Genomic DNA, 14,171 nt, shown 5'->3' with positions numbered 1-14,171 from the left:
TGCATGTCTTATCCTTAATGTTTTATCTCTAGTGAATTGTTCCAAGTGTATTGTGTTGACTGTATGGTGTTGACTGTATGGTGTGGAGAGTCTTGTGTTGACCGTATTGTTTTGAGTTCATTATTGTGAATATATTATTTAGGTTTATTGTGGCTGGTCATGGTGTGGACTTGTAGATGATCCATTTAGTGTCTGACTATTGTGTTCTAGTGTATTCTGCACATGCTATTTTGAGTGCATTATTCTGCGTGTATTATTTTCAGTGTTTCATTGTTGGTCATGGTGTGAGTGTCTATGCAGCACCTGTTGTGTAGGGCTATTGTGCCAACATGTATTCTACACGTTATTCCAAGTGGATTATTCCGAGTGCTGTTTTGAATATGTTCTTTGAGTGTATTTTTGTTGGTCATGGTATTCATCTATTGTGTTGAATTGTATGCCGTGAGTGTCATATCAAGTGTATTTTTCTGAAAGCATTCTTCAGTGAGTATTATTTGAAATGATTACTCCGAGTGTGGAACGTGTTGGGGTGTTTTAATTCGCTTATTCTGTACTTTCTTTTTTTTTATATTGCTGCATATCGTTTTCACTTCCGTCCTGTGGTGTTTGTATCCTTTAATTCCGCATTGTGGAAACACAAGAACTCCAGAATGAATTTCAGGCAGCAACAGGCTACAGAGTCTGTTTATTCTGCATTGCAATGCAATGCAAAGAACTGCACACACCGAGTAGCTCCGTCTAACCAACTTAACCGGTGAGCCTGAAAAATAGATCAATTTTAAACCCTCCCAGTGGACTTATAAGGAGCATTTGAGAACCTCATGGCTACGGCCTAGCCTACAGACCACCTATCAGAGTAGAACTGCATACTCTTTGCACTTCTCCACTTGGCACAGTCGCATGATGTCTTGCTTCTTGCCTGGGGATCCTCGTCTCAGGAACCGACATCCCTGTCTCGCATCCGGTCACATGCTACAGCCCACCATACTTTATTACAGAGCACCTTATGGCTCTGCCACTTCTAAACTCACTGCGTCATGGGTTTCACTGCTTCCCAGTGCCAACCTTTTCCCCTTGCTCGGTTTTATGTGCCAACCAAAATTACATTACACTAGCTAATGTCTGTCCATAACATTTGTGGTATCTCATAAGCTTCATGCAATTGCCTGCCAACACGATGATACCCGCTTATGCTTAAAGCGCAACCGAAGAATTACACAAAGTATATATTTATTTATGAATGTTTACAAATGTTTTCATCTAGCCCCATCCAGGTCAAAATGCCAACCTAAATTTGACTGACCCTTCCTATACATAGTTTTCAACCTGAAATTTAAAGAATTTCGACCCACATTAAACGGTTTACTACATCTTGCAAAATGGGGATAGTCCCTTTCTCAGTTGGAGTATTTTTATCTCACCCACCTGAAGGCACGCCTTTACGCTCACACCAGCTAAAATCCAACCCGCTAGGGAAAAAGGCCCAGGGCGCGCTTGCAAAGGTAACAAGTGTTTATTTCCACAAAACAGAAAAACACCAGCAAAGAACTCTGCCAAACAATGTACAAGCAGAATCTTATAAGGAGACACAGCGTCATTGGTGACAGAATCGTATACAGTAAAAGAAGTGTGGCTGGTTGGTGCGACCCTATACATGATCGGCCTGCTGCATAAGGGAAGCCAGGCCATTGCTCCCAGCCTAGTCTGCCAGTCTTCCATCACATGGGTTCTGCTGGGCTCATCGTCTCCAAAGAGCCAAGGCTGAAGACGCAATTAGCTACATTTGTGACTATTACTGCTATACAGTGCACCTGGCAGGCTCAGGGACTGACACAGTTGGGGTCGAGAGGTCAACACATCCTTCACTAATTCCTGATCGCCTCATCATAACCCAGGGCTTCCACCCTCACGTTTGAACTATAATGTATCCATGCACAACAAATCACGTGATGGTAAACCAAAAATGTAAAATAACCATACTCTTAGATCTTTTATGGTTGATTGGTTTATTGTTGGTGGTCTGGAGTCATCTGGTGTCTTGGAATTCAGCGGCCTCGGGACTAGGGCAGTTGTAGGGAATATAACTCATAGTTAGCTGGGTGGGGGCCAGAGGCCTGCTCCAGCCTGTTTGTTATAACACATTCACCAAGGCGCCCAGCTCTGTCTTGTGGCCTTGCAGGGCACATTGTTTTCAAAAGAAACATATTGGCAGCAACCTTAAAACAAAGAAGGGTTTCTGTGGAAGTTTGCAGCGCGGGCCCCTCTCATCAGCGCTTGGGCCTATTCAGATTTCCCAATTCATGCTCGGGGCATGTGCCTAACATACTAAATACTGCATGGCTGTGCAGGCCCTGTGCTTTAACTATGGCTACTAACATCTACAAAATGGCGTTTGCTTACATACCCGCACTAGGTCTAAATCGCATACAATATTATGATCGTGTGGAGACTCTTAGTGAGCCCCCACTCCTCTGGTGTATTATAGTTCTTTCATTGGGGCTCACCTCCCTTCCCAACACCCCTCAGGCTGTTTGGTATGAATACAGACAGCATTATATCCTTTTGCAATGTTTACAGGAATACAAATATGTTATGAGAGTCCTTATCAATATTAATAGCAGGGGCCTTGGGAAATGTTGGGGCTGCGTAATTCCCTTTTCTGCAAAACACAATGGCCCTCATTACGGGTCCGGCGGAAACCGTGCCAGTAAAACTGGCAGCTAGCCATTGGACCCGTAATGATTTACTGGCGCTTGACTTGCCGGAATCACCGGGGGATTACGACCCCGGCGATTCGGGAAGTAAGGCACCGGTAAATGTTAATCCCCATTTCCATTTGAGTCCCATAGGACTCAGTGGGAATGGGGATCACGGAAGCACCAGCACCATTAATAACGGTGCCGGTTCTTCCATGAAAGTCTGCGGGCGGGTGCCCTTTTGCCCGCCAGGTCAGACCCTGGTGGATGGTATGGTACCCGCCCGCAGACTCGTAATTTGCCGGTCCGGAAATAACTGTGCCGGTAAGCTTACCGGCACCGTTGTTTCCAGACCGGCAAACTTGCAATGAGGGCCAACATATCACTTGGGAAACACTTGGTGGCATTTCTACTCAGTTGTGTCTGAAAGATGTGTTTTTCTGCATCATCTGTAGCTTGTACTTAATGTACCTGTTTTTTTAGATCAGAAATGTTTTGTATTTGTGGCTAGAGTTCAATTACATTTTGGAATTTATATGGCAACGCTCGATGTACATGACCTCATCACTAGGGACAAGCTTGACCTGCTCTTTATCTGCGAGACATGGCTACAAGACACCTCTGGACCTGCCCTCTCACTGGCCATCCCTGACAATTATACCCTTTACAGACGAGATAGGACAGGTCAGAGGGGCGAAAGACTCCCTAGACATTAGAAGAACTCAGGCAGAAATAGGCCTCAACTCAGACTACCTTCCTATCAAACTCAAAATCTCCCACAATACTACCATTGCATTCCATCTACTCTATCGCCCACCAGTTCCCTCAAACGACTTCCAAGATGCCCTCATCCATTCGATCTCAGACAACCTGAAAAAAACCTCTAAGGTAATACTGTTGGGCGACATGAACTTGGGGCTCAATAATACCAAAGACCTCAACGCCCAATCCCTACAAAAGGCGCTAGCTAACCTAGGTTTTGACCAAGCTATCACCAAACCTACACATATCAAAGGACGCACCTTACATTGGGTGACACAACATAACTGCCCCATTCTATGCCACTCCATATCTCCCATCCCCTGGTCTGACCATTTCTGCATCAACTTTCACATCGACACCTCACCAGGACCTGCAAGACCCTCCATCCTTCTTCCTACAGGGCTCTCAAGGAGCTCTAAAAAACTGACAAAGGACTCGCTCCTCCCGCATCTGCTCATCCCAGCACTTCTACCCCCTTTCACCAATGATCCTACCCTCCTAGCTAACACCTTTAGCCAAGCAATAACCACAGTGGTAGATGCCATCGCACCCCTCACCGCCAAAAAAGCAAAAAAAACAAAACATTCCAACGCATGGTTCACACAAGAACTTGCTGATCTCCGCACTTAGAAAAGAGCGCTATTGGCCACATGGAAAAAAGACACCTCTGAGTCTAACAAAATTGCCTTCAAATCTATATCCAAAGACTACAAAATAGCCACCACACAGGCTAAGGCAAACTCCTACAACACTAGGATCAGCAACGCCAATTCTGACGCTAAGGACATTTCGCCATTTTGAGGGAACTTGAATCAGCTTCCATTCCACCGTCCATCATTACCAAGGATGAGACTTGGTGTAACCAAATTCAAGCAGCCATGCTACACAAACTAGACACCCTACACTCTAAAATTCTAGCCCACCAAAAAGTCCTTTCCGCTCTTCTTGAGCGCACATCAGCTCCTCCAGCCCTACCGTCAAACGCTCCCAGTCATATACCGAAATTTGCATTCTCTAACATGACTTAATCGGCGGTCATTGCACTCATGAAATCCATTAAGCCATCCAATTGCAAGGGAGATACCTGCCCCTCCCACATTATCAGAGACTGTGCGCCTGCTTTGGCTCCCATTATTACAGCCTTCATCAACGCATCATTTCAAACGTCTCATGTACCAACATCCCTAAAAGAAGCCTGGGTTAAACCTCTCCTAAAAAACCCCTCTCTCGACTCATCTATCCCAGGGAACTACCGCCCCATCACAACCGTCCCCTTTCTGTTAAAGATTCTGGACAATAGCAGCCTACCTGCAGGTTCAAAAATGTATTGAAGACAACCACCTCCTTGGGCTTCGCCAGTCTGGCTTCCGCCCTCGACACGGCACAGAGACGGCGCTACTTGACCTAAAAAATTGAATAGATGACCTAAGAGATGTGGGAAAACCAGCTCTCCTCCTGCTTCTGGACCTCTCTGCGGCCTTCGACTTGGTCGAGCATAAAACGCAATGCCACCATCTCACAACCTCAGCACACTTCTCAACCAAAGCGTGTGAATGGATCTCCTCGTTCCTTCAGGAGAGGGTAATGAAGGTCTTCTCAGACTCCGCCAACGCAACACCAAGCCCCATCAAATGCAGAGTCCCACAGGGCTCCTGCATAGCCCCCACACTTTACAACCTCTTTACGAGACCTCTCTTCAGGATACTTGACTCCATGGGCATCTCATATACTAACTATGCAGATGACACACAGCTTCTCATCCCCCTGTCGGGTGACTACACCAAGGACACACTTAACAGCATCTACGCCACCATTCAATCTTGGATGGCTGAGAACTGGCTCTGTCTAAACAGCGACAAGACTGAACTCCTGCTTCTCGGCTCCCCATCCACTTTGGGCAAAATGGATACTAAATACCAATCCTTCTCTGTGGACAATATTCACATCAGAGTCTCTCAAACAATCAAAACACTGGGTGTGTACCTCGAGCCCAGCCTCAGGATGGACAGACAGGTAAATGCCATTGCATCATCCGCAGCATACCACTCCAAACACATCAATGCCATCAGGCCCTTCCTATCACGGAACAACTGCATCTCAATAGCCAGAGCCATCATTGGCTCTAGACTCGACTATTGCAATGCCCTGCTGATTGGAACTTCCCAAACCTTGCCAAACTCCAGATTGCCCAAAATAATGCCTTAAGGGCTGCCACAGGCACCGCGCGCAAGGAATACATATCGGAGATCAGGAGGGAGGTACACTGGCTCCCCATCAAGGAAAGGGTTATCTTCAAAACTCTGGCCCTTACACACACGTGTCTACACGAGCAAGCCCCTCCCTATCTGACACAGAGGATAACTAGACAAGCTATCGCCAGACCCTCTAGGGCAGCATATGCCAACCGCATCACTGTTCCACACACACGGAGAGTGCGCGCGGGAGGCACCAGCTTCCCCACTATGGCGGCTACCCTATGGAACAACCTCCCGGCTCAGATAAGGTCAATCGACTCACACACGGCCTTCCGCAAAGCCATAAAAACCAAGCTCTTCATCTGAAGAGCCTGTTCATCCTAAGTATGCACTATTACTGTATTCACCATGTATAGGAGTCCATACACCTAGACAAGAATACTAGTAACCAACTGTAACAATCAATGTTTTATCATCTGTAACCATGCAAATGTGCTTAAGTGAATGTATTTAAACAGACATTTTGGGGCCGCTTAATGTAACCCTCAAGCAAGCCTTCTTAAAACTTCCTTATAGCGCCTCGTTGCCTTTGGTCTGTAGTGCACTCTACAAATGATAAAATAAAATAAAATAAATAAGGAAGTCCAATTGAATGAGGTTTCATAGATTATACTCTGTGTAACTGTATCTGCTGACCAAAAATGTCATATTCTCAATATCGAGTGTTTAATGTGGATATCATGTGTGAGGGTCTAATTTACACAAATAATTTGTTACCATCGATAGAAAATCCCTGACCTATACCTATACTTTCCCAAAGCACTTTATTCCCTACTTTTACTATCTGACTGGCGGTCCATTTGTTTACACACAGCAGTTGAGTTGGTTCTGATGGCCAACGTTGCTAAGTATTTCCGAAACCTATCCAGACGTTGGGTGTTATCCTTAGGCGCTTACCACAAAGTGACTGTTCTATTTTTTATCTTCCATACATCTTAATGAATAACCCTGTCCCAAAGTTAATATGCCCAGGGTCCATCTAGTATCTGGTGGGCCAAGGCATCCTCCACCTGTACTTGGCCATAAGCTTGAAATGAGCACTGAACATGCTCACATCTTTACCCCAAGCAGCTCCACAGGGTCCATCAAGGGCATTGATCAGAAGGTATCAGAAGGTATTCTATCATAAATTACAGCCAGGCTTGGTGCTCAATGTCAACACAGTTTGTCGACAGTTGTTGATCTAAGAAGAACTGCACCTCTGCATACTCTATGCCCATTCAATCTGTAAATTGCATTGTTAACAAATGACACAGATGGACAGTCTGGAGTATAACAGTCTCTATTCATTGTGGTAATCACCCCTGTTTGCTCATGTACTCCATTCCAAGTTGAAAACTGGCAAGACAAGGCAGCAGAACCCAAAATTGATCTGAATGCAACTGATGCCATTCCACGTTCTATGATTTCGTCTGGTTCTTGGGTGCCTCCTTTTGTATTCTTGCAAGGTCTTGTAAGCAGGTTTCTCTGGTGTTATCAGTTTGTAAATATATTTTCTACAGCTTGAAAGGTGGAAAGAGACAGTTCCTTGGCTGCTTAGTCAGCCAAGGCATTACCTCATGTAACCTCATTATAGGTATCCTGATGTATGGCACACTTGACAATTGCATTTTTAATAGCATCAAGAACAGTATAGATATGTAATGCAGTGTTCACTGGGCACCCTGCTGATATCAGGAATGCGCTTTGTTTCCAGAGCTGTCTGTAATCATGAACAACCCCAAAGGCATAGTGAGAATCAACATGCACAGTGACAGATGAATGGTTTGTTAATGTGCACGCCAAAGTGAGGGCTGCAAGTTCAGCTACATGTTCAGAGAAAACATTGGAGAGTGGTGCACCTTCTATTACAGTTAGAGGGGAACTCACAGCATATGCGAACATAACCAGTAACTCGTTTTCCATTTGTATTCTGTTGGCATACACAATTGTAAAGGTACAAAGCATATGAAGTCAGATTTTTGGAAAGGTACATCATGGAGATAAACCCTGGAGTAGGTGAGTGTAACTGTGTCGGCAATATGATCATGTGGTTAACCATCTATTGGACAACGCAACAAAGAGGCATGGTTTGGAATAGGATAACGAGTCAGAGCAATGTGAGATTAATTTAGTAATATTACTTAATATTATTCTGGAGACAATAAGTGGAATTGTACTGTGTATTTGTCTTAAGCAAAAAGGCAGTAACAGCATGCAGTAGCACATTTAATGGGAACATAGAACTAGACATTCTGATACTTGTTCTGCTTGAGTGCCAATGGCCATGGACCTAAGGCAAGGTGGAAATCCTGTGGCAACAGGCTAGCGGTCAGTGTTTATCCCCATGTCCGTGTCAGTACACCTACTATCAATGTTGTAACTGACAAAAGAGAGAGAATAGCTTTTTATAGTCAGGCAGACCTAGTGCTGGTGGTTTAGTAGCTGTACATGCTTGTTATGCTTCTGAAGACCATCCCAACTGTTCAAGAGTGTGTCAATATTTGAAACATTTGGCTTAACAAGAGCAGCATAACATAATATCACATGTAGACAGTACCTAGCCATTTCTAGGAAAAAGTGCATTTGTGTGACAGTAGAGGGTCTGGGCATTTCCATGATTGCAGAAATATGTTAAATGATATGTTCAAACAGAAATACCATGGCCCAAACAGTATGTCTTTGCTTAATACAATTAAAGATGTTCTTTGAGACTTTGTAACCCTTCATTGCTAAGGCTGTTAGAAGCACTAAAACTTACGTTTTACAGGCAGCATATGAAGGTGAGGCTAAGAAACGTTCCCTCACATGGTGTACCAATTCAGGGAAGACACTGTCATCTAAATCCTACTTTGGGAGACTTAGTGTACCCCTAAGGTAGCCTCGTCTAAGTGCTACCCTTTGTTCTCGGGCCCAGGTCCCCTCCCTGCCAGTTGCACACCTGCACTGCCCCCTGGCAACCCTTGCACTCTGGGGCTGTTTGTGTATCCCTATAGCCCCCTACCAGCACTCGACACCTGATGTCTGCACTTACCTTTGCACCTGCCACCAGCTGGCTGCACTTCTTATTCATTTTTCTTTTTATTGTTTTTATTTGCTTTTATTTGTTTACTGTAAGATCGTTATCTCTGTCTTCCCTCTGTTCCCCTCCCTTGCCTTGTCGCGCCTTGAAACACGTGTGTATAGGCGCGTTATAAATGCCATATCATATCATATCAGATTGCAAACCTTCGTTTGTGAAGGTCGAACAAATACTGACACTCTGGGAGAATGGGGTAGAAAAACAGGTAGCTGAGGGTTTGGCACGACTTGAAAGAAAGACAACACTACAAAATTCCCAGAACAGAGAAACTGTACCAAGTGATAAGTGTTCTTACCAGGTTTTTTCACAGGTAGCAACAAGGGTTGATAGTTGGAATTATAATTCCTTGTAGTCATAGGGAATGGATAACAGTAGCTGTACCTTTTACCACTTTGGGTGCAATCTATAGTGAGGTGTTTTCAGGAGGATCTTAAAGAGATCAACTACAATCTTGACAGCTATATATTGGGTATGCACCCCCACCTTGTTAGTATTAAGAAAGAATGTCCTCAGCAAAAAACCTATGTTTGTCCTCTTCTGGATTTAGGGAGATATAGATAGGATTTGTGACAGGGTGTGGGATGGTCTGGTTAGAAGTACAAAGAGCATTAGTATAGGAAGAGGAAAGATGGGCATTTGATCAGAGAGACAATGTGCTTACTCTGTTGTCCACAAGACAAGGCACATTTCTCCCCTCAATAACACATTATTTTGAACATAAGGCCCCTCCTGATTTATAGGTATTCCAAGATTTATGCTGAGGTTACATTCCCTCAGGCTGTCCTTATGTAGACTCTCTGCAGGTGCTGTCGCTACAGTATTTGGAGAGGAAAACCTGGGCATCAGGGTTCAGGAATGGGGTGGCGGTGGAAATGGTCTGTTGGGACATTTATTTTTCCAATGGCCCTCCTGCTTACAATAATGACATGCTGCATTGCTGTTTGGAACTGTAACCTGAAAATTATTCACCATACCACTTCCTGCCCTTTCCCCGCCTCCAGCCACATGACATTCCCTCTAGGTTGAAAACTTTGCATCTGTAATGCCATGAGTTTTACTTCTGCATTCTCTTTCTTTTGTTCCTTGAAAGTAACACAGTGGTTTGCTACTGTAACCAATTCTACTAGCAGTGTAATTTGCTGGCCAACACAGATGGCCTTCAGCTGTACATGAATTTTGGATTGCAGTCCTTGTACAAATTCATTTCCTACAGCTTCCTGGGCAGTTTATGCAAACTTGTTAATACCAGAGTGGTGTGCAAAAAATCCTTTAGCCCAGCGACATAGTCTGCAGGAGACTCTTCTTAATTTTGTTTGCAGTTATTCATTTTGGCCCAATCTTTTTGTCTTGGATAAACTTTAAGGATTGCTGCTATTATTTGGTCTGTAGTTTCTGTTAACAGTGCATCCAGACATGTGAACGCTGCTGGCCAGTTACTGTATTCCACGCTGCATTGCTGGACCTTAGCTGACAAAACGACATGCATTAACTGATTCATATTAGCCCACGATAGATTGCAGCATTGTACAACTGTTTGAAGTTCCTCTATAAAATAATACTTGGTGTCCAATCTTTTTTTTTTTTTATTTTTTTTTTAATTGAAATATTGACTCAGTTTTTAAGGAACTGAGTTTTATCAAAAGTTGTGAAAGTTTGTCCTCTTTCTTCGATTATGGAGGGAATGGCTTCACGCAACGCCACCGCAGGTTATTCTCCAACGGATGCTTACTCCGGAGACACCTCTCGTGCGTTGCGACTTACGGTGGAGGGTCAAGAAAGAGAATCTGTCTTTTGCTGTGGATGCACTGGAGTTCCTTGGGAGTTTATTTCTTTCATCGCTAGTTCAATTAGCTTGGCCATTGCCACTGCCCAACTCGTTTTCTCTCCTTTGATTAGTCTGTCCCACCACTCGTCGGACTCCAAGATCCAGGCGTTCTCGATCAGAGGGCGAAGGTAGGCTATTTTGTTTTCCCTGGTCGTAGGGCAGTCGATCACTAGGTGTTTAACAGATTCGATCGTAGTCTGGTCTTTGCAGAGGCGGCAAGTCTTGACGGTCTTTGGGTCACGAATGGCCATAATTTCCCGTGTCGGGAGTAGGTTCAATCTGGCTTTCAGAAGTAAGGTTCTCAATTTTTTATCAGGGAATTTTAGACAGTAGTTTAGTGGCTTCTTTAATTTGTTAAACGTGGGCGGTAGGTTGGATAAAAGTTTGTTTTTAGTCGCCTTTTCCACTGTGGTGATCCAATCCCAATCTTCCATTTTGCGCTTGATGCGGTCTGGATTTTCCTTCAGGTCTTGTTCGGAGCAGGCTATTTGGGCTAGATCGTTTTCCCTTTTCTTCGCCTAGTTGGTCAAGGCGGTACATTTACCTTGCTCTTTTTCTTTCCTCAGGGTTTCATATATTTGCAGGGTGTCAGACATGATGATTTTTCTAAATAGCCTCATCGCGCTTTGGTCCACCATGGACGCCAGGGAAACTAGGCCCAGTTCTCGCCTAATTGCTGGCATGGCGGTGGATTTGGGTAAACCGAGGACCGTTTTCCACACGTAACCCTCTAGTTTGGACCATAGCTGCCGAGGTAAGCACAGAGATGACTCGGCGCCGTATACTATTGACGGGACCACCTTTGTTTTATAGAAGGTTATGGCTGGCGTGAGTGAAAATTTGCCATATTTTCTGTCCACAGCTCTTACTTGGGTGGTCAGCCGTTTGGTTTTCTCCCATAGTTGAAGTTGCCAAGTCTCCTCCAGAACAGTCCAGCAGAACACCTAGGTATTTAAAGGTTTTAACAGTTTCGATTTCGGTGTGCTCAAGAAACCATATGTGTTGTTTAGTTCTTTTATAATTTTTTTCGAAGACCAGAATCTTGGTTTTGGACTTGTTGATCTCCAGGTTGTTTTCGCTGATATACTTTGCCAGGTTTGTAATTTTGCGCTGGAGACCGACTGGAGTTTGGTCAATTAGTATGACATCGTCTGCGTACAGCAATCGCGGGATCTCTGTATTCCCTATTTTAGGGGGGAATGACCTGATTTTACTTTCTGTCTGGCCGTAATCTCTCAAAAATGCAATGAATAGGGCAGGGGCCAATGGACAACCCTGTTTTACGCCTCTATGAACTTCAATCTCTTCAGATAGAGTCCCTTGGTGATTCAATTTGACCCTGATTTTCGTCTTCTCGTGGATGGCTTTTATTGGCTCCAGCACCTCGTCCGGGCAGTGCCAGTGATGGAGTTTCGACCATAACCTGTTACGATCAATCTTATCGAAGGCCTTCGATAGGTCCACGAAGGCTAGAAAGATCCTGGGCGCCCCTTCCTTTACCTTGGCTTTCAAAATGTTGAGGATTAAGATATTGATCGTAGTACTCCCGTTTTTTTGGAAGCCTGTTTGTAGGAAGTCTTTCGACGGGCTGTTTTGTTCCCACGATTTGAAGTGGGCCAATAGATGCGTTGCAAAGATCTTACCTATAATGTCAAAGAGAGCGATGGGTCTGTAGCTGACGGGCTCGTTGCGGGCTCCCTTTTTGTACACCGGGACAATGACCGCATTGTTCCATGTTTTGGGGATCATCTTTTTTCTGCCGCACTCTTTGAAAATTTCACTGATCAGTTCTGACCATTTTTTTGGGTACCGCTTGAGGTCCATATTCGTGAGGCCATCGGGACCTGGGGCTCTTGATGTTTTAAGTTTGTTGATTGATGCTTCTATGTCGCTGGAATCAGATACATCAACCCAAGATGAATTCGACCGTTTGGTCTCCGGAAACACTTTACTGTCTGGACTCTTAAATTCCGCGGTCAGGTATGTAATCCAGCTTGATTCGCCGACCGCGTTTGTCTGAGCTGAGCCAGGGACGTTTGACATATCTTTTATGAGGCCCCAAAAATCGCTGGATTTTTTTGTCTGTAATTTGGACATCATCAGCTCAGCGTCTAGTTGTAGTTGGTAAGCTCTCTGCTGTCTTAACCAGTTTTTGTATCCTTTAGATACTTGCTTCAATATCTCCCAATCGGCAGCAGTGTTTGTTTTTTTCGCTATTCTTCTTCGATTGCGACCCTCTTTTCTTTTGTCTACCAGGGCTTTGTTAAAGGCATGTCTTTCAGCCCCCGGTGGCTTGGAGGACTTTTTAGCCTTCATCTCGTAGGCCAATAGCAAAGGTAGATAGTTAGGCCGTTCCATCCGGTTTATCTCCTGCATTTTGTGTACATTTTTGACCCAACCTTGCTTGATTTTGGCGACGTCCACTTTGCTTATCTTCAGCCTTGTTCTTTGGGGGTTTAGGTCAAGCGCCGTACCATATGTTTCTTTTTGTTGTCTACTGCCTTGCCATACACAGGTGAGAAGGTTATGGTCACTGTGTTCAGTTTTTATGACTGTGAAGCTGGTGATGTCTGCGATGAGACCGTCTGAGATAAAGATGTAGTCGAGGGTTGCGTTTGCCGAATTTCGTTCCCATGTAGGGAGATTTACCTGTGAAGGAAAAAGATTGGCGACGTCTTGGATATTTCTTGCTTTGATGACTTGTACCCAGGCTTTACCTCGCTCGAAAGCTGCTTCTTTTAACCTGGTTACTTTTTCACTTGCCGAAACGAGGGGCCTTGGGTCAAAGCATTTTGCGTTGAAGTCGCCGCATATTATAATATCAATCAGGTCAAAGATCTCAAACAGTTTGTTGATAGTGCTTCTCATGTTGTTACAGAATATTTTCGTGGACATCCGTTGAGGGTTCCAGTAGCAGTTGACAATTGCTACCGTTCTTATTTGCCTGGTTTCACTTCTGTTACTTATCTTTTGCCATGAAGTCAGCACCACCAGTACTTCGTATGCCTCCTTCCATTTGATTGGAGCCGATAGGCCTTGGCCAGATTTAATCGCCACCAAGAGGCCAGACGATGGTCTGCCTAGTAAGCCTCTTACTGCTGCTGAGATTTCCACTGTATAGCCGTCCAAAGCCGGTTTGGCCATCAGCCATGTCTCTTGGAGACAGATCATGTCATAAATCCCCAGGTTTGTCTCGCCGACCTTCGTCAGGTGGGCGTGCCCTCTTGTGTTCCACGAGCACAATGTTAAGGCCTCCTTTTCTGGCCGCTCCTCGTCGCTGCATAGTTTTGAATCGCCAACGCTGAACGGCCCTGGTCGTTGCTATTTTCTGTTTTTGTTCCATTTTTGGCTGAACCATTTCCAGGGGCCTAGTTCTTGATTAGCAGCTTTAGCGACGTCTCTGAGCTCTTGTGGGCTGCTTTTTTCGTCTCTCCTCCTTGGCTCGATGTCTACCTCGTTCCGTTGCTCCATCTTTCTTCCACGTGGCGGACTACCTTCTACACGACTATACACCCTGTCCCGCTGTTCTCTTCTGTAGCACTGCCGGGTTTCGGCAGGAGAGTCGTGGTATC

The 14,171-nt window shown here is 44.8% G+C and overlaps 1 protein-coding gene across 1 annotated transcript in view; it reads left to right on the top strand.

Annotated features, from left to right (window-relative positions):
* Window positions 1-14,171, top strand: part of LOC138448026 (cilia- and flagella-associated protein 337-like) — a 621,048-nt gene that overhangs the window by 255,376 nt on the left and 351,501 nt on the right. The gene's annotated exons all lie outside the window — the stretch shown is intronic.

This window comes from Ambystoma mexicanum, chromosome 3q (assembly GCF_040938575.1).
Source record: "Ambystoma mexicanum isolate Mex_15411 chromosome 3q, UKY_AmexF1_1, whole genome shotgun sequence".
Lineage (NCBI taxonomy): Eukaryota > Metazoa > Chordata > Amphibia > Caudata > Ambystomatidae > Ambystoma > Ambystoma mexicanum.
Note: the sequence above shows the minus strand (reverse complement) of the source record. Positions and strands in the feature narration are given on the sequence as shown.